Consider the following 19,360-nt stretch of genomic DNA (forward strand, 5'->3'; position numbering starts at 1 on the left):
CTTCATGCATTCTGCATATCAATAGACTGGGACAAATAAGCATCACTGGGAGATGTTTCTGTGGCTTATTCTGTACAACTTCTGATATAGTATATACCTTAGCAGCAACTGTTTCTGATCTGAGAATATTAAGAGATTATGCAGATTCAGTCGCTCTGCAGCGGCATTGTCACTATCACAGAAGTGGATAGTCCTGTAATGCAATGCGTGGGTTGGGAAGAGGAATGTTTTCATAAATACTTTTGGAATGGTTGAGCTGACTGCTGGAATTAAATATCATGCTAATGTGTGCTGGTTACAGAATAATGCAGGTACAATGTGCAGTTCAATATATGTCCAACACGTTTAGGGATAATTCAACTATGGTGTAAAGGCGAGAGGAAGGTTTTGCTATAGACAGCCAGTTTTGCCTAGTGCAGGGGTTTCTGAACTGTGGTCCATGGATCGCAAGTGGTCTGCAAGCTTTGTTCAGGTGGTTTGCAACTTGTCTGTAAAAATACAGTTAAAAATCATACAGCACCTAGCAGGGGCGTCATACCCATAGACGCTAGTGGTGTGAGGCACCAGAGCGCAAGGTTCTGGAGGATGCTGCGCCAGGCGAGAGTCCAGAGAACACCGAACGAGCACGCTGAGTGAGCGAGGGTGAGTGCGCCACTCCTGCTGAGCTTCGAGCATCCAACTGCAAGTGCTTAACCCTACTCTCCAGGAAGAGAAGGGATTACTGTCAAGTAGACCATTACTCACAAGTAGCTCCAATACTTGGGGCTCTCAGGCACGCACTCTCCTTCTCTGGGTTGCCTGGGATTTCTGGGAGGCACTTGAGCCTCTCCTGCTGACTCAGAAGGGGGCTCTTCTGCTGCAGTTGTTGGAGACCCACCTCAAGGTTTCTTCCAGGGCAGCCTCTGGAGACAGGCCTGGTCAGGTTCCCACCTGAATGCTAAGATCTTTCTGATCAGTGCTGGGACCCAGTGGGACTTCTTGGGCTTCCCTTGGGCTATGGATGGTGTTGGGGCTTCATGGGAGGAGTCTAGGGGTCAGGCTGGGGCTCAGCATGGCACAATGTGAACGGATGATGCATTATGCATAAAGCAGCACTCCTTTGAAAAGCAGAAAATCACTGTTACAAGTTAATGGAATTTTCCGCCTGTGTGCGTCTATGTGTACAAATAAAGCAGAGAAACATTTAAGGCAGGAAGGCAAGCAGAGAAACAAATTAAGAGGCCTTTAAAAGGAGAAAAGAGGAGAAGAGTGCAAGAGAGCAAGGAAAAGAATGCCAAATGTAGGGAGGAGGGTTGGGTGGGAAGCGTACAGTGACAAAGAGAAAAGCAAACAATAGGAAGCCAGTAAATGAAATTAATATCCTGGCCTCTTTTACGTACTGCTTTGACAAAGCTCTACAAAGGTCAGAGGCAGCACTTTGGGTGGAACGGCTGGCTGTTAAAGAAGGAAGAAAAGACTGTTCTCCCCTGCATCCTGAGAGCCACCTGCAGTCTTTATCTTCAAGAATAAACTACGGTAATCCCTAAGACCTAGCGTTCCTCTAGACAGGTGTTTGTCTTTTGTAGGTATATTCTGCAACATGACATGGATGTAGTAAAATTGCTTTAGCGGTTGTGCTGAACCATCCCCACATCATTTCACATTATTTGTTGTTCTGCAATGCTTCCCCAAAGTTACTATATTTTTTGTTTTTTTGGAAGGACACTCTTGCTCTACAGCGCAACAGGAGTGGGACAAAACAACAGCAACCCAATAACATTTGTGGTATAGAAAGTTACAGGATTTCAGCAGGAAGGTATAGGACATACACTGATTGGAAATGAAGCAGCACACCTGTCCCAAACCTATTGCAGATGCAACCAGTGTTGAAAGTTTGATCGTGTATAACTGCCCTGATGCCCTCATGAGTGCAAATTGTCAAGAACGCACATGAATTTTTTTTGGGTGAGATCTTATACCACCCCTGGACAGACCAATGGTCAGTCTAGTCCAGTAATGCCATCATTCCGTCTAAGAGCAAACTTCGGTGATTGAGTGCCCACTAGATTGGGAGAGAAATGAGGCTCACCCCAAGCTAAGACAGTGCTTTCTACATACTTGGAGGACTCCATGGGAATATACATTAAAAGGTAACTGAAATTTAAACCCCCACCCACCAAAGTGACCAGAACAAGTAAGCTTCCATCTCATAAAGATGGTGAAGTGTCAGCTGAAGGGGGAACAGTTAAGGAAACTGGGGGTGGAGATAATTGGTTTGCTCAAGCCCCCAAGTGCTTTGGGAAAGGACCAATTCTCAGTGGTAGCGCATCCTCTTTACATGCAGAAGATCCCGGGTTCAATCCCTGGTGTCTCCAGGAAGGGTAGGAAGAGGCTGCCCGAATCTCTGGAGAGTTGCTGCTGTTCTGAGTCAACAGGAGTCAATTAGGAGCTAGACATACACCACAAACTCTTGATTACTGACATGTCTGGAAACCAGTCTCTCAGACGATTTCACATCAGTGAGCCTCCTATGTGCAAGGCATGTGCTCTGCTACTGACCTATGAGGGTTAATAGGAAACCTATAGAGAGTGCCCTATCTCCCCCCTGCCTTGCTCTGAGCCCCCCAGTAGATGATCAGGGTTTCCTAGTTGATCAAAGCCAAGGGAAGCTGCTTGTCTAGAGTCTTGGTAGCTGGCATCTGAATTCCTGCTCTGAAAGCAATGGCTAGATCAGGGGTGGGAAGACAGTGGTCTTCCAGGTGTTGTTGGATTTCAGCTCCCACTGGCCCCAGCCAGCATGGCCACTGGTCAGAGGCATGGTGCGAGTTGTAGTCCAACAACACCTGGAGGGTCACAGATTTCCCATCCCTGGGCTATATCTTTTCTAGGCCCTTATTGATTGAAAAGTTGCAAATGTGTTGTTGTTGTTGTTAGGTCTTTGACTTGCACATATGACTCATCAGCACAAGCATTTGGGCACAATCTATAGACAAGGTCCAGCTCAGCTCTCTTCTTAGGCCAAGCCCAGTCAGTGGGATTGCATAGATGTCTCCAAGGTTAATGTAATCCACTGTGTAAAAGCCAAAAGCAAAACTACAGTGCTTTCCTCCCTGTGTGAAAAGCAAGGCTGCCAGCCAAGCTCCCAGCAAAGAGAGTGGATTCTGCCCCTTCCCCGCTTTTTCCCATGTCTTTCTATTTACTTCAATCCTTTTTTAAACATTTTCCCTGAATGAATCTTCCCCAGCCTGTTCTTTTCATCAAGACATGGCCACCTCTGAGCCCATTTGTCTTCTGCAATTATTCCCCTGCATCTCTTGGAATTAAGTGATGCCAGCTTCCTAAAGCAATTATGGAGATGCCGTTTGAGCTCAGCTGTAAGGCAGGGAGGGTGATTTTCTGGTGACTGCTCGTGGTTGGTGGGTCAGCTAGTGAACACTGCTCAGACATTAGGCAGAGCACAGAGCTCCCTTTCCAGGGAGTTGGTTAAGCTGCATAGGAGAAAGTGGAAAAGAAAAGAAAAGAAAAGAAAAGAAAAGAAAAGAAGAAACTCCATCCCCTCACAAAGTTGTTTGTTCTACTATGGTTTACCTGGGGTGGGGGGTTGCATTAAAATAGGGTCTGGCTGCAGCTCCTGCTGCAACTTTGTCAGGGAGATTGTCTTGGAGAATATGCAGTGGGCTCTCCAAAGACTTGCACACTCAGGTAGGATTGCCCTGACTGGATTCGTGGGGCCTGGGGTGGAAGTGAACCATGTCTTTCCTGTGAGCAAGAATTCCTTGCAGTCCTAGCCAAAGCCAAAACTTTTCCAAACAGAGCATTCTCACCACCCCAGCAGGGAAGGGCTTTGTTGCCGTGATTGCTGGAGGAGCCAGCCTTCCCTCCCAGCAGATGCCTAATTAGAACATATTAAAGTCACTGCACTGCAGCAAAATAGAAGCAGAGCAAGGGGGGCACCTCACTCTGTGCCGCTGGGAAAGGGGGCACCTCTTTTTGCTTTGTAGTGAGAATCCCATATTCACTGGGCTGCAAAAGGCACCGGCCCTTGAAATGGGAAGGCATGCGTAATTATTCCAGGGAAGAGTCCAAAGCAATAGACTCCTATTATCAGTCTGGAAGACCAGTTAGAATGCATCTTATAACTGGAGCAAATAATGGCAAGATCACTGGGTATTTTTCAGTGGCTGCTGGGATTCTTGCAAAAAAACCTAGGTGGACTTACATGCATGAGCAGGTATGCAAAGGATGCTAGTGGCGGCAGCAGAGAACAAGGGAGAAGGGGTTTGGTGTTACAATTAGTGACTCCTTTGCAGCAGTTGAGAGCACCTGATGACACCATATTACAATTTTTTTTAAAAAAATTCAACCATATTGCTTTGTAAACTTTAGACATACTGGAGGACCATGACAATTCTAATTAATAATAATAATAATAATAATAAAATAAGTAAGCCACACAAGTCAACCCACCTCTGCCTTACAGTACAAGGGCAGGCAAACCATGTTTACGTGCTCAAACACATTATCCCAGTAGAGACCAAACTGCAAGACCCCTCTGTTTGATTTGGAAATTTGGCACAATGAATCACAGCTCAGATCAAACATATCGCAGAGCTCGATATACACACACCATTTGGTGCAAGTGCTTCTTAGGTGCCCGATTCCATATCTTTTCATTAACAGAAGAATCAAGTTGGCAAGTTGGTTGTAAGTTGCTAATGAACCAGGAACTTCACAGCCCATTTCTATTGGCCACTTTGCACCAGCTCACAGAGCTGCAGAGAAAAACTTGAAAGTAATACATTATGTGGGGAAACATCATGAGCCAGATCTGTGGCTAAGGCTGCAATCCAGAGCATACTGAATAGAGCTCCCATGAACGAAGGGGTTTGCTTTTGAATAAGCTTGCATAGTGCCAAATGATTTGTAGTATAGGGTCAGAACATATGGAATAATAGAATTGTAGAGTTGGAAGGGATCCTGAGCATCATCAAGTCCAGCCCCAATGTGGGACCGAACTAGACTAGATCATAAAGGTAAAGGTAAAGGGACCCCTGACCATTAGGTCCAGTCGTGACCGACTCTGGGGTTGTGCGCTCATCTCGCATTATTGGCCGAGGGAGCCGGCGTATAGCTTCCAGGTCATGTGGCCAGCATGACAAAGCTGCTTCTGGCAAACCAGAGCAGCACATGGAAATGCCGTTTACCTTCCCGCTATAGCGGTTCCTATTTATCTACTTGCATTTTGACGTGCTTTCGAACTGCTAGGTTGGCAGGAGCTGGGACCAAGCAACGGGAGCTCACCCCGTCACAGGGATTCGAACCGCCGACCTTCTGATCAGCAAGCCCTAGGCTCAGTGGTTTAACCACAGCGCCACCTGGGTCACCCAGACTAGATCATACATGACATCATTTCACTCCCTTTTATAAAATAGGCAAAAATCTGCCCAATTTTTACAGATTGCAGAATTCGCTTTTTCTTAGTGGAGAGAATGTGTGTTCCCTTGACACAGAATATTGATGATTTTAGCATGGCTCTGACAATAATAAATCGGTTTTACAGAAGAAGAAAATAACTAATAATATTTACTTCCCTACTTGAACTGAATTCATATGTTGGTGAAAGAAAGTAAGCAGGAAGGAAAAGACCACTGAGAAACATTGGTGTTAACAATCAGGGTCATTCCATTCATTAGTAGTAGTAGTAGTAGTAGTAGTAGTAGTAGTAATACCCCACCCATCTGACTGGGCTTCCTACAAACTGTAAAACCATAGTAAAACATCAAACATTAAAAACTTCCCTATACAGGGCTGCTTTCAGAGGTCTTCTAAAAGTCACATAGTTGTTAACTCCTTGTCATCTTATGGGAGGGCGTTCCACAGGGCGATTGCCACTACTGAGATGGTCCTCTGCCTAGTTTCCTGTAACTTTACTTCTTGCCTCTCACCTGAACAGCCTCTGCTTCCAACATGTCCTGTGCCTCATCCTCAATCTCTTGACTACTCAGACTCTTCCCATTCCTCCAGCCCTGGCTCCTGCCTTGTGGATGGCACAAAACCCCATAAATTGCTGGCCCCCTTTGCTGGATCAGCCTCCAGCCTCCTTGCCTCTGCCACACACTCACCAGAGCCCTGCCAGTCCCTGACAACATATCCAACTTGCATTGCATTGCAGGGGGTTGAACTAGATGACGGTACACCTTGCAACCCTACAATTCTATGATTCTATGGAATTATGCTCCACCCTTCATAGTTACCTGTATGTAGCTTTCTTTGTTTCTTGGCTTTCTTTGTTACTTTATTCATCAAAATTCATATACACTCAGTTGACAGAAACACCTCTAAGTTGCCAATTGTTGGCTGTGTACAAATCTCTCCTTACATTGTTCAGCACTCCCTAAACAAGAATGGAAGATGTTGGACAGTTGCATTTGATGTGAAATATTGCCTTCCTACACATACTTCTCTCTTCTTCTTCTTTTACTGCAGCTAGAACAACGGTGGCCATCTCTTTTGCTAGCTTAGCTGTGCATATCCATAACAGCCATGTCCCGTATTGGCAGCTGTTTAGTCATGTTTCTGACATCCATCACTGCCCTCTAGAGGCATTATATTTATCATGATAGCAAACAATTTGGACACAGTCTATGTCCCTGTTTATCACTGCCTCTGAAAGAAGGATGGGGAACCTCAGACTCTCCAGGTGTTGCTGGAATTTCCTTCTCTAGACCAGGGATGGAGAATCTGTGGCCCTCCAGATGGTGCTGGACTAAGGACACAGATTCTCCATCCCTGGTCTAGAGAAGGGAATTGTGACTGCCAAGCAGTACAACTATTTCAGGCAGACAGACAGACAGATAGACAGTGGAACATTCTAGGAATATTATGTTTTCTTCATATTTACAAGACTTCGATTGAAGGGTGTTCTTGGAATACGGCAGGCTGACATATTTTTGCTTTCTGAACCTTGAATGTCAAATTATCTACAGCCACATCTCTTTTATACCAAAAATAAGACACGGTTGCATGCATAAGCAACTCCAGCCTTCAGACTACTACTGTGATTTGCCCTTCCTTGGACCTTTCTGTGACATTCCTGAGGTTTGTAGAAAGATGGAACTTTGGTATAATCCCAAGTAATATTCTGACAAATTCAACATGTCCTAATTGGCAGATGTTATGCTGATAACAGAATGACTCCCTCCAAAGTTTTGGTCAAAGGCAAATTTAGGGGAGCACGACCGGTTCGGCCGCATGGGGGAGGTCAGTAGGGCTTGCCGCAACTATAATGTAGAATGGAAAGCAGGAGGCGGAGAGTGCCAAATTTTGGCACCATACAAGGCACCATTGAAATTTGAAACCCCGAGGCCACCACTGCATTGGCCTGGTTCACATGACACTGTAAGTCAAACCTTGGCTTAGCAAGATCCTATGGGCTCCTGCATATGGGCTTGCTGCAGTTTTGCATTTTCCTGGTCCTCATGGCTAAGCCAGAATGTTTTGGGCCTGGTGGGTCTGATATTTAATTCCCATCATTCTTGCTGGCCAACTGTCAGTCATATGACACCCACCTGACAAAGCTGCGCCACATGGATGGGACAAGGGTCTGCTTCGCCAGTGCAGTCCTCTCAGGGAGCACTCTCAAAACACAGCATCCAGCAATTGGTGAGCGAAGGGTTCAATTCTGCTGGCTGCAGGGGGTTGCAGCATCCGGCAGGATTGAGCCATGTCCCCACCAATCAGCTGACATCACCCAGTGACATAATCTGGGTGATGGACACATGGACATGGTTTGGGGGAAATGGCCTCCTGGGCCAGCTAGATCCCCTAGTGGGCCAAGATTGGCCCACAGGCTGCAAGTTTCCCACCTCTGAGCTGTCAAGCTTTAGCCCAGCTCAACACAGGGAGCAGCAAAGCACCTATGAGTTCCTCCCCCAAATCCCACAAGCTTGCATAGTCCTGCTAAACCAAGGTTTTGTTTAACATCCAATGCAAATCAGTAAATGTGCCAAGGCTTGCATTTCTATCAGTGATGCTTCTTTTCAAATCACCATCACTAATAGGAAGAGAGATTTGTTTTCTCTGCAACTCAGTTTGAAATCTACACACTGCTGTTTTAAAAGACTGGATGCTATGACACTGCCAGGGAAGGAAGCAAAGCCAGAGAAACTGCTTGAAGCCTTTAAAAGTTTATTACTGTACATGGACTGGGTGACAAGGAGAACACAAGTCAGCTGGTAAGGCAATGCTCCCGCCTCCATCCTCTCCACAGATAAAAAGGAGGTGCCCTCCAGCAAATCTTGGGAGCAGAACAAACTATGCAGCACCGACTCAGCTTCTGTTATGCAATGCTCTGTGTTATAAAGGAGCACCCTGTGGACCCCATGAACTTGCCCATATTAGGCATAAGGAGACTGAACTGGAGTTTGCTAGTGCATGAAGAAATCCTGATGCAGGCAGCCTAAACCCATGTTTAGCCTATTTATACTAGCTGAAATTAAACATGGGTAGATCCTTTAGCTGTTTAATTCATAAGGGTATAAATTTAATATGGGCAAAAGATAATAATCCAAACACACAGGAAACCAAAACTAACAAAGCAAAGATCAACAGAGACAAATGAGATGTTCAGCATTTGGGCAGAAACAACAGCAACCCTAAACCCAATTCCAGAGGTACTGGATGGGAGATCCTTGGCTCAGCAGTAGCATATATGAAAAAGATATCAGAATTGTAGCTGATTCCATGAGCTGAATATGTATTGAAGTTGCAAATAAAGAAACTAAGATGACTGCATTAACAGAGCTATAAGCTTCCAAGTCACAAGATGTAATATTTCTGCAATGTTCTGCACTAGTAGGACCTCACCTGCAAGAATAAGACCTCACCTGGAGTACTGTGCCCATTTCTAAGAAGAATATAGGCAAACAGGAATGGGTTCAAAGGAGGGCAGTGAAGAGAGTCAGTGGTATGAAAAATAAGTCCTAGAAGGAAAAGTTGAAGGAACCAAGTACATTTAGCATTGAGAAGAAAAGACTGAGGGGTGGCAGTGTTTGTGTGTGTGTGTGTGTTCATGGTAAAGGTAAAGGGACCCCAGACGACTCTGGGGTTGTGGTGCTCATCTCGCTTTGCTGGCCAAGGGAGCCAGCATACAGCTTCCAGGTCATGTGGCCAGCATGACTAAGCCGCTTCTGGTGAACCAGAGCAGTGCACGGAAACACTGTTTAACTTCCCGACGGAGCAGTACCTATTTATCTACTTGCACTTTGACGTGCTTTCGAACTGCTAGGTTGGCAGGACTGAGCAACGCGAGCTCACTCCGTTGCGGGGATTCGAACTGCCTACCTTCTGATCGGCAAGCCCTAGGCTCTGTGGTTTAGACCACAGCGCCACCCAAGAGAGCACTCTTCAGATACTTAAGAGCTCTCAGGCTGTGTATGCACAAGACTGCTAATGTGCATATAGGCCAGACAGAACCGATTCTTTCATGTGTGCATATGTGCACATCTGTCCACACATTTTCAATTGAATCAATGTTCCCCATCCACACCAGTGGGCAGTGCTTGGTGGGATGTATTTGCACTGTGTGCTGTTATCTCTTCAATTAGTACTTCCTCACCTTCCCTAATTTCTGGAAACCTGAAGTCCACTGTGTGCATGAATGCAGGTATTTGTTTAGCTGTGCATGCAGCCATTAAAAAAAAATGAGATACATGTTTTCTGATAGACCAGACTTGCACAAATAGCAGGTAAAAAAAGGTGTGTGTGTTGCGCCCCCACTAGCAGCCCCCAGAGGAGCACCATTGGGAGCAGTTTTGACAATGGAACCAATTACCGGTACAAAGGCTTCGGCAAGCCATCTCATGACAATCACAATAGTTCTGGCTCTGAATTTCCTCTTTTGATGAAATTCCTGCATTGCAGGGTGTTGGACTAGATAATCCTTGGTGTCCCTTCCACTTCTACAATTCTAAGTTTCTATGAAGATGATCTGGTTCAGGAGAATGTTGCACTAGATGGTTTGTTTGTTTGTTTGTTTACATATTTATTATTATATTTATTACTAGCCCTTCACCAGGAGGTCCCAGGGTGGGTTACAATAATTTAAAATTCAGTATTTTAAAAAGTTAAAACTACTTGCAGGAGTAGGATGGGTGCCGACTCAAACACCCCTCAGACTCAACAAATCTGCCTTTTCCCAATAGCTCTATGCACCAATCACATATGAAAGTTATAACCCAGGAAAGCTACTATAATAACAACTGTAATTGATTTTGACCCACATCAGTTTCTAACGTCAAGGCTTCCGGGTTTAAAATGATACAGAAAATTAAATATAATGCTAACACAAGGAGAGGAAGGAAGCAAATTCTATATCCCTCCAAACCCCCTTCCCAAAATAATATGCCCTTCTTCTCCCGCAGGGGTCTGGCCTCCTTCCACTGAGGCTGGCTCCAGTGGCTTTCCAGAGAGAAGTGCTGACTCCAGAAATATACAGTCATTCTCTTAAAAAAGGCTTCTAAGAACTTAGTGCACATTTAGAGCTGTAGTCAGAGACTGATTGCACGAGAATAGAGTGTGTTCAACTTTGCCTTTTCCATCTCTTCTTCCATGTGATGATAGCCAATGGCTGGTGGTGAGTCACCAGCAGGAGGAGACCTGGTCCTCTTTCTCTCGGCCACAATGGTTACCCCAAAAAATCCCTACTGCTCTTTCAGAAGTACAGCAATGCATTAAATTGCAGGGAGAACATGGCTTTCTAGTTGTACCTTCTACTGTCCCCCTTTCAGGGCTACAAAATTCAAGAGCCCTGGTTTTAATGCCAGCTCCTTCAAACCTTACATGTTGGGAATGTTTTGTCTGGGTGTAAAGGCGGGGACAATGAATAACCTTAATCTTTCTTCCAGTTCACAACTGCGTAGATTCATAATCATTTTACAAGAGCTGAACTCTCTTCCGGATCTCATATATTCCTTACAGTCTTCTAAGGAATCAGAGTCTTCTGCATACACTAGCTTACCAAAACCAAACAGGGGCATCCCTTATCACCACCCCTTTGCCTGTGCCATCGAGGTGATAATCAGAGTTCATCAGAGTGTGGAGTAATTCTGGCGATGCCTGCCAAGGGCAGAAAGAGGGTCAAAAGAGTTGCGGTCCACAGTGTGTGTGTGTACGGTACCTGCAACCTAAATATTTCCTGGCAAGCAACTTGTGGAAACACCTGCCTTTCTCGCCTCCGCTTCTCCTCCATGAGGACTAGGGGGCTGCTGCAGCGAAGTTCCTCCGCGAAGCGCAATCTAATGTCACAACACGGGAAAGTCCTCGCTCAAGCTTGGCCCCGATCAGACCGAACCCGCCTGCAAAGTTGCAAGGGCGCTCTAGTTTAGTAACATATCTCCAACCACAGACGGCGCGGAAGGGAAAACGCAGCGAAACTCACCTGCTTCTCCAGCTCGGGACGACCCTCGCCTTCCTTACCGCCGCCGCTGCCGCCGAAGGGGGGCGCTCCGAGCCGGGTGCTGGGGAGGGGAATCGCCTCTCCGGAGTCTCGCCGCCAGTACCGATGGAGGGTAAGATCCGCCTAAATTCTGGGGGTCAGATTCTCGCAGTCCCCCACGGGGTATCCGTTGCCTGCGGCTGGTCTCCCTCTCTCCCTCTCCCGTGGCTGGGCTGCCCACCTTCTCCTCCCCGCTCTAACTCTCTCCAACCCGCAGCGCCGGCGAGTCAACCCGAAGGGGTGGAGCTGGCTCGAGCGGCGGATCCGAAGTGGCTCCCGCAGGCGTCAAGAGTTGAAGACTCCCTGGGTGGGGCGTCGATCAATGCCGGGAGCCAGCAGAGGAGAAAGGCAGGAGCGGAGCGCGGGGCCCACGCCCAGCAGAAGCCGAAGCAGCAGCAGCCGCGATCCGGAGAAGCGGGCCAGCCTAGATCAGAGCGAGCCGCCCGGGGCGGAGAAGGGTCAGCCACCGCCCTCGCTTTGCTCCCAACAACCGCGTGGGCTTGCCACGGGAGCGTGCTCCGGAAAACCGGAAGGACACTCACTCTTTTGGATAGATAGAGCCGGCCGTGATACTGGCAGTCACTTTACTGCTCCCCAAGTGAACTCGGCCAGCCCTTCCATGAGTTGGGGTTGTTGTAGCCTATGCTACATTGATGTTAACGGACAGGACTAACTGAGGTTCATTCATGCCAATGGGTCTACTCTTGAGTCGAACTGAGTTGTCTGCGACCCTGGATGCTTTGACCTCCGTGCAAACCTCATGCCATGCCCATTGCCCAAGCTTCCTTCTTCAGGGGCTTGCAAAAAAGAAGTGGTATTTAGAATTCAAACCGTACTGCAATACAACACATATAAGAAATAAAAGCAGCAATAAAAATACAGTGTTAAATCAGTGTGAATGTGAAGCTTGTGGAGGGACCACGGGGGAGGGGGGAGACACACAGAGCACCTGGGGCGTGTTCAGCTCTTCCAGCTTCTCTGGTTGGGATGTTACCTTACCCCTCAGTGTTTTTTCCCCCGGTTTTTTGGTCAGGCCGTTTTTTACATCAACCACGCCCCCCCGCGCCCCCCCCCCGCCCGTACTTGTGATCCTAAGCTCCTGTCTCACACCTCCTATCCCTATGCTCCACTACTGGCAGCGAGGGCTGGAGGAGGTGCACACACCCAAGCATTATTGCTCCCAGAAGGGCCTCCTTTTGCTATAGCTCCATGACCCCAGTATTTGCTATTTCTATTGTCCATTCTTGGGCCTCCTTTGCAAGAGCAAGGCGGGTGGAACAGGCTGCAAGGCCCTTTATGACCTTGCAGTCTGCTAACAGAGGCGCAGTCTTTAGCATGGGGTTCTGGGAAAGTTCATGGCTGCTAGTGCAGCCAGCTCTTACTGTAAGGCATTCTCTCTGCCTCCCACTCTCTCTCTCTCGGACAGCAGGGTCGCTCACTTCCCCCACTCCCAGCATGTTGTAGAACAGGTTACTGGCTGGCGATTTCCCCCCAAGGGCCTGTGGCTTTCCTTTGCACAGCTACCAGAATGCAACTTGACTTTAGTGTATTGCACTTTAAAAACTGAAGTCTTTCCCAGTAGCTGGGAAGCAAGAGGGCTAGAGAGTGTATGCTGGTTTGTTTATTAATGAATTATTGGGCGGTGTGTGTGTCTATATTTCTGTAGCATCTCTCTACATATACTCTCTATATAGTGAGTGAGTGAGTGAGTGTGTGTATACTCTGTATAAACAGATGTATGTATAACCCACTTTTATATAGTGTTTCCAGCTATCCTCTTTCATGAAGGGTGGTATCTGAAAGAGAGAGAGGGAGGGAGGGAGAGAGAGAGAGAGAGAGAAGGCACTCTCGGATGCATAAGGAGGTAACAGAGCCATGCAATTATTTAGTGTCACCTTTTGTTTCTGTTGACTACGCCCTCAGCAGTGAGACATGGGGGGGGGGAGACACATTTTTAAAATGTATCTGTTGTACATATGCAGTACATATGCATTGGGAAGCAGCAGATAGTTGTGACTTTGGGGTGTGTGTTTTTAATAAAATAGATGCATATGCAATCCCCAGATGACTCTAAATGTGATTTTGACACGGAAGGGGTCTTAAGACTATGGCAGACGCCACAGATTCAAGCATGCCATTTGGTATATGTAGTCAAAGTTGCAGGTCATACAGTACATTAAATGCCTAACTTCAGGCTGCTAACTGTATAATGAGAACTCCCTGCAATAGTGAACTCAGGTGGGTGAGTAGCGATAGAAATGGAGTGAAAACACTGAGAAATGAGGAAGGCATCAGCTTGTACTTGGGGGTTTGTAGAAGTACATTTAGAAATACATAAGTTTGAAGAAGTACATTTAAACAAAAAAATGTTGATTGACAAATGTCAATTGGAAAATAAAAATAGAAAATGGAGCAGGGAGGGAGAGAATGGAATGGCCTGCTGGAGGAGAGCATGGCTGGCAGGTTCATGCTTGGAGATGAGATTACATTGCAGCATTTTGTTGCAAGTCTCACTTGTAAACATATCATAAAAACAATGACAGTTGGCCTATCCTAAAGACCTACCCTAAAGACTTGTGATGGGTTGCAGCATAGCTTTATCTCAGCCAAAACTTATGCATGGTTCCTGAAATGCAAGACCCAATGAATTTTTATGAATAAATGCGCGTAGGAGTGCAGCCTTTATCTATTTATTTAGAAAAACTTGTACACAGCTTTGGAGTTTTTCTGTGGTAAGCTGTATACAATATTGAGAAAGACATTAAAGTAATCAAAAATATAGGAGGACTGGAATGAGAACTAATGGGGGGAATGGTTGGGTTTTTAACAAATGTCAGATGCCCCCTATGGCTGGTGCCTCCAAAATAACCAGGGGGGTGGTGCAGAGCATTTCAAAGCTCCAATGCCACCACAGAGAGAAAGCCGAGGGCTTTCAGTTGGCATAACTTCCATAGTTCTCACCGATGTTGGAAGAAGCAGTTGTTGTTGTTGCTGCTGCTGCTGCTGCAAATTGTGCTTCATTTGAAATCAAACCTATGGTAGGAATCTAAAGACCTGATGCAGTCAAGAATTTTCCCCAAGGAAGACCTGGAAACTATGCATTCTTAAGTGCCTTCCTCAACTGCAATTCATTCTGACATGGGTAATGTATAATCCACGAGAAAACCAATCCACATAGTTGCATTACAGATACTCATTTTACATCTGTTTTATTTAAAGAAAAATATGATCGGATTGCTCAAATGTTTTGTTGCTATTGTTGCTGCACCCCTATCCTCAGTAACTGATGCTGACTCTGAAACAGGAGGTAGCATATCACCATCATCAGGACTAGTGGCCACTGATATACAGCATGAGTTTGTCTACTCCCCTTCTAAAGCCATCTACGGTAAGCTATATTGGACGTCGCTACATCTTCTTCTGGCAGTGGAAACCACAATCATTGTGTTAATAAGTGCTTCCTTTTGTCTGTCCTGAATACAGTGGTACCTCTACTTATGAATTTAATGCGTTCCGAACACACATTTGTAAGTCGAAAAAAATTGTAAGTCGAATCCCATAGGAATGCATTGGGAGAAAAAATTTGTAAGTCGAAGCAACCCTATCTAAAAATTCGTAAGTAGAAAAAATCCTATCTAAACCGCATCCAAGATGGCGGACGGAGCTCCATTTGTAAGTAGAAACATTCGTAAGTAGAGTTATTTGTAAGTAGAGGTACCACTGTATAAGCAAACAAACGTTGCTTACTGGGAACTTTTCAAGCAGTGAAAAGTTGCCTCAAGAAATTAAAACTTCCTCTGCTCAAAAGATGCTCCAGCTACTAGCATGTTTTAAAATTGGCTAGTTGCATCTGCACAAAAGTTAGAATCTATATAGCTCCGGGCTGTGGTTAATTTAACCACAGTTTGTTTGTTCAAAACCCTGCCCAGTGGCTATAGTATGCGCGTTGCCAACAAACTTTGATCTGAAAGCATGATGTATTGTTGGCTTATGAACCTTGCTTTTTTTAGCTATGGCTTGCCAACATGTCTTAGCCTTATATATGTATACTTTTTATTTTGTTGCACAACTCTTCACAAATCCTATTTATGACCACAATGAACTTAATCAGGCTTGAACACAATCAGTATAATTTGAAGGTGTGCTTCAGAATGATGTTTAAATTCAGCTACAAATTAGAAATGGCTACACAGTGTAAGGAAGTGAGCAGGATAAAGAAACAGGCGCAGTCCAAGTTTATGGGTTTATGGGTGAAATGTAAATGTACAAAATTCTTTACTGATTAAAGTGAGATTTCAAAACGACTCTGCCAGAATTGCCAAGTTTACAAAAACTCAGTACAGTATTAGAAACCTGGCAAGCAGCAAAACCAACAGAGAATTTTGAGATACCATAAGCACTGGCAGATTTATTGTGGCATGAGTGGGTTTCCTTTATTTATGGCTATACCCTATGCTAGCAGCCTTGGCGAGAGTACATGAATCATGTGACATTCCCAACACAAGAACAGCTGGCATAAAAAAAGAGCTATCAGGTATGAATAAAGTAGGTATTATTGCAGTGGGTTGGGAGTACAGCTCCCCACCACCACCACCAATGAGCAGTGGCAGTAGAAATGAGGGAAGAAGAATGACGCTTTCTTTTCAAAAGCTGGCTTTCTTATTTCCGTTCTATAAATTATTGATCGAGTGTAGTGGTGTAGTGACCAGACTGTTGGGCTTTGGAAATAATAATAATAATAATAATAATAATAATAATAATAATAATAATTTATTTATACCCCGCCCATCTGGCTGGGTTTCCCCAGCCACTCTGGGTGGCTTCCAACAGAAAAATAAAATACAATAATCTACTAAACATTAAAAGCCTCCCTAAACAGGGCTGCCTTCAGATGTCTTCTAAAAGTCTGGTAGTTGTTTTTCTCTTTGACATCTGGTGGGAGGGCGGGTGCCACTACCGAGAAGGCCCTCTGCCTGGTTCCCTGCAACTTGGCTTCTTGCAATGAGGGAACCGCCAGAAGGCCCTCAGCGCTGAACCTCAGTGTCCGGGCAGAACGATGGGGTGGATACGCTCCTTCAGGTATGCTGGACCGAGGCCATTTAGGGCTTTAAAGGTCAGCACCAACACTTTGAATTGTGCTTGGAAACGTACTGGGAGCCAATGTAGATATTTCAAGACCGGTGTTATATGGTCTCGGCGGCCACTCCCAGTCACCAGTCTAGCTGCCACATTCTGGATTAGTTGTAGTTTCCGGGTCATCTTCAAAGGTAGTCCCACGTAGAGCACATTGCAGTAGTCCAAGCGGGAGATAGCTAGAGCATGCACCACTCTGGTGAGACAGTCCGCAGGCAGGTAGGGTCTCAGCCTGCGTACCAGATGGAGCTGATAGACAGCTGCCCTGGACACAGAATTGACCTGCGCCTCCATGGACAGCTGTGAGTCCAGAATGACTCCCAGGCTGCGCACCTGGTCCTTCAGGGGCACAGTTACCCCATTCAGGACCAGGGAGTCCTCCACACCTGCCCGTCTCCTGTCCCCCACAAACAGTACTTCTGTCTTGTCAGGATTCAACCTCAATCTGTTAGCTGCCATCCATCCTCCAAGGTTCAGTTCTCTGCACAGTCATGAAACGCACTGGGTGACTTTTGGCCAGACACTTTCTCAGCGTAACCTACCACAAAGGTTAATAGGGTTGCATTGAGGTATAAAGGGGGCATATATTATATTCTGCCCAGAGTTCATTGGATAATGAATACAGTATTAAGAATATAAGAATGGCCTGCTGGATCAGGCCAGTGACCTATCCAGTCCATCAGCATCAGCATCATTTTATTTGTATGCCACCTTTCCATTGTTAAAACAATGCTCAAGGCGGCTTACAACAAGGCAAGATTTACATAATTACTAACGTAACAAAAGTCATAAAAAATAAATAAAACACATCAAAAGGTACACAACCAAATGGAAAACAATTTCCACATAAATCATAAAATCTAAAACTAAAAATACAACATTAATATCAATTACAATTTAAAATGACATAGATAAAAAATAAAAACAATTTTAAAAAGGAGCCCTCTCTGTCGAGCAGCAGCAGCAGCAGCAGCAGCAGCAGCAGCAGCAGCAGCAGCAGCAGCAGCCCTTTATGGAGCCCCACCCCAAGCCAGGTGGAGAGAGGCAGGGCTCCCAGCAGGCAGACCTGGGCAGCAGCGGTAGCAGCAGTCCTTTATGAATTGCTTGTTCTCACAGTGGCCAACCAGATGCATGTGGGAAACCAGCAGTCAGTACCAGAACGCAAGAGCAATTTCCCCTCCCCTGGTTCCCAGAATCTGGTATTCAGAAGCATTGCTGCCTCCTGCTGTGGAGGCACAATGTGGAGGCTAGTAGCCATTGACAGACTTATCCTCTATGTAATATTGTAAATACTGTAAATAATAATTAGAATGGTCGGGAGGGTATGCTGCATGTACAGGTACGTACAGGTGGGAACTGATGCACTGTTCATGTGTACAGGTCACTAGATGCCCCCAAAAAGGCAAAGAGAGAAAGAGAGATGTTTTGAGGTACAGGAGGCAGCACAAGCACACCTTGAAGCTCCAGGCCAAGAGACAGGAAGAGATAGATTGCAACACCTGGAAAAAGGCAGTATGAGATTCATATCTGATAGATAAATAGTAAACTGCACAGGTTTCCCTCCACTTATACTCTTCCTCCTCAGCTGCCTCCCAGATGCTTGGCTGCCTCCCAAACAAATGAAAACAAAATTCTTTTGAAGCTTCCAATTTTCCAGCCAGTGCTGCCAAGAATAGCAAGTGCTGTCCAGCTTCAGGCAACTGGTACTTTGTGCTCTCCACCTTTCTGCCTGTTATCAGCAGAGCCAAGAGGACACCAGGCAACCTCTGTACTGGCCTCACTTCAGCCAACATCCATACTGTGGTGGCGCAAGGCCATATACGGCCAGCTCAGCTGATGATGTCACTGTTTATTTGTATTTGTATTATCCATTTTTATTTGTATTTATTATTTACATCCTATTAATCATAGGTGCTCTGGGTGATGGGCAATAAAAGTTCCAAGCAGAATATAAAAGGCAAAAACACAGCGAACATATCATAATTAAATTTAGAAACAGCATAGATTTTTTAAAAAACCCTGCAGCTACGCTCAAAATTACCTAGTCAAATGGACAGCTAATACAGGTAAGAGGTAAAACAGTAGAGAGCAACACAACCACAATAAAAGCAGGGAAAAGATCCATATCAGTCTGACATAATGTTTATTAAGAATGAAAGAGTGATAAAATAATGTTAAAAAGACCTGGGAGCAGGGGGTGAAACTAGGCTTTATTTTAACTGGGTCAAAGACCCAGTTTGGGACACCCCCCACACACATTTGCATACACATACACACAGGCTGGGAGCCTCAGTGGCAACCCTCTGGAGGCTTCGCCCGGGGCAAAAAACCCAGCTGGCCTCCCCCGTAGCTATGGCACTGTCTGGAATAATAGAAGGGCCAGATTCAACTAACTGCAGAAGCCTGCACTAGGACTTCCACTCTACTGCCCCATGTACCCCCCTTTTTGGGGGGGGAGTTGGGAGAACCCCCAGAACATGGTGAGAGGGTAGAAAAGGGGAGATTGTTATTTTGGGCAAGCAGAAATGTTTGCACTGATTAATAACAACAGCATAGACACCAGGCAAGCCTCTCTTGGTAGAGCATTCCATAAATTGAGGAGAGGGCACCACTGAGAAGACTCTTCTCAGCTCTTAAATAACAAACTTTAGTCTTCTCTCTGTAAACAGCAAAAGTGACTTTCTCAGCTGTTTGAGATAAAGCTGTGGAAGATGGAAAGTAATGTTATTCTGGGGTTTCAAAAGAGAGACTCTC

At 45.6% G+C, this 19,360-nt stretch overlaps 1 protein-coding gene across 1 annotated transcript in view; it reads right to left on the minus strand.

The window, feature by feature from the left end:
* SEMA3B (semaphorin 3B) overlaps positions 1-11,863 on the minus strand; it is a 53,922-nt gene extending 42,059 nt beyond the window's left edge. Inside the window, exon 1 of the mRNA XM_035106003.2 lies at positions 11,417-11,863. The gene's annotated coding sequence lies outside the window, so the exon portion shown is untranslated. The remainder of the gene's footprint in view (positions 1-11,416) is intronic.
* Positions 11,864-19,360: the final 7,497 nt, after the last annotated feature.

This window comes from Zootoca vivipara, chromosome 2 (assembly GCF_963506605.1).
Source record: "Zootoca vivipara chromosome 2, rZooViv1.1, whole genome shotgun sequence".
Lineage (NCBI taxonomy): Eukaryota > Metazoa > Chordata > Lepidosauria > Squamata > Lacertidae > Zootoca > Zootoca vivipara.